We start from the raw sequence: 2,500 nt of genomic DNA, 5'->3' as shown, positions 1-2,500 counted from the left end.
GACCATTGGGGCAATAAAGAAAAACATCCATTTAAATTGAAGAACACATGGGAACCGAAAACCTCTCAGGCCTCAATTAAGACGTTTGGACAACTAATCCGACAAGATATAAACCAGACTCTTCTCCAGCATAAACCTATGGGAGAAAACATGACTGCTGGGGAGAAAATGGCATTGCAGGATCTGAAGATAGACCATACTATAACGATTCGACCAGCGGATAAAGGAGGTGCCATAGTCATCCAAAACTACTCGGATTATAGAGCTGAAATTCTCAACCAATTGAGTGACAGTGTTACATACCAGATGATCACCTTTGATCCTACCACCTCTTTTTTGATAAAACTTCGAACATTAGTGGACCAAGGTATGGCTTCAGGATGGATTGATGAATACACGGCGGCATACCTGATAAATGAACACCCGAAAATCCCGGTATTGTACACATTACCGAAGGTACACAAGAACCCCAATACACCTCCGGGCAGACCGATCGTTTCGGCAAGAGGGGGTCTATTAGAACCCTTGGCTAAATTTGTGGATTACCATTGTAAAACTAGCATTGAGACCATACCTACATCTCTGAAGGACACTCAGGATTTCCTGGGGAAGATCAAAGAGCTCGCTTTACCCGATTCACCAGTAATATTTGCTACTATTGATGTGAAAAGTCTGTTTACGATTATCCCGCATGATGCAGGGATGGCAGCACTTCGTACTTGGTTATGCGAGAGCAACTGTTACCATGGCCCCCCCATAGAATTCTTGATAGAATGTTTGGAGTTTCTATTGTTTCATAATTATTTCAGATTTGAAAAGAATTTCTATATTCAACTTCGGGGAACTGCGATGGGATCGGCCATAGCTCCATCCTACGCCAACTGCTACATGTACATCTTTGAGCGTAACAAGATTATGGATATGTTTAGTGCCCACATTATTTCATACCACAGGTTTGTGGACGATATTTTTATCATTTGGTCTGGAGCAGTGGAAGAACTACAGTCCATGATTAATGTGATCAATAATGATGAATCCCCTGTGGAACTCACACTTCATTGGAGCACTGACAAGATACAATTCTTGGATGTAGAAGTATACAAATGTCACAACAAAATTGGCTACAGCCTATATAAGAAACCATCTGACCGGAATACGTTATTGCACTCCACGAGCTTTCACCCTCAGGCATTAAAAAAGTCTTTACCCATCTCACAATTCCTCAGGGTACTGAGGAACAATTCCGACAGCACAAATTGTGAAACACAACTTGGGATGATGCAAAGAGCATTCCTGGAAAGGGGATACTATAAGGATACGCTTGAACAAGCCCTTAAACGGGCACGAGAGATCTATGTCAAAGGCACCACCCGATACAATGTCCCACAAATTACGATCCCGATGACATTCAATTCAGCCAGTGGGAACATCTCACGGAGTATTAAAAAACGTTGGGATATTCTATCTGCTGACAACTCTCTGAGTACCATTTTCTCCAATCCCCCTAGAATTGCCTATAGTAGGAATAAAAGTCTCAAGGATCTACTGATGAAAACAGATTTACCAAGAGAAAAGCTGACTTCTACTAAACCCACTAAGATGGGGTGCTTCAGGTGTACGGGATGTGTCACGTGTGGACATATGCTACCTGGCTCTACATTTGCACATCCACACTCGGGCACTAGATACAAGATTAATCATTATATCTCTTGCCTGACAGACCACGTGATATATCTCATCTCATGCCCATGTGGATTATGCTACGTGGGGAAGACGGATCTCACACTCCGAGACAGAATCAGGGGGCACCGATCATCAATTATGACAGCCTATAGAGATGGGAAAACAGACAAGCCGGTGGCCAAGCACTTCTTGGAATTTAACCATAGACTACCCACCTTGAAATTTATCGCCATCGATGTGATACCAATCCTCATGAGAGGTGGGGATCGATCCAAACTACTACTCCAGAAAGAGACCTTTTGGATCAAACGATTGGACACCCTACAACCCAGGGGACTTAATGAGTATATCTCATTCTCTTCATTTTTAGATACTCGTTAGATTATCTAGATTGGTTTTGTTCTTTTGTCCTTTGATTTGGATCTTCCGTTTTTTTAAAAGCTGATCACTATCATGCATTGGTTTGTAGTTTTTGTTTAGAGAAGTTTATCGTCAGGGCCAGGCTGGCTCGAGACGGGCCATACGTCTATAATTAAGACGTATGCTGTGGTATACATTCTTTTGTACAATTCTTCATCGGCTATGTCCTGTTATGTAGGGTTTTTATATTGTTTTCCTTCTTTCCTTAGATCTTGAGGTTAGGAGGGCAGTGAGGGTTTATTATGGAGATATTTGACAAGCTGTTCTATCCTTATGGGCCTTCTCCTATTCAAGAGATAGGGGGCCAGTATGATTCACATTTTTGTATATATAGACAGGCTTATAGTGAGGTCTACCAATTGGTTATAGCTATAGATTATTTAACCTGGGGATGCAG

This window comes from Pelobates fuscus, chromosome 9 (genome assembly GCF_036172605.1).
Source record: "Pelobates fuscus isolate aPelFus1 chromosome 9, aPelFus1.pri, whole genome shotgun sequence".
Taxonomy (NCBI): domain Eukaryota; kingdom Metazoa; phylum Chordata; class Amphibia; order Anura; family Pelobatidae; genus Pelobates; species Pelobates fuscus.
Note: the sequence above shows the minus strand (reverse complement) of the source record.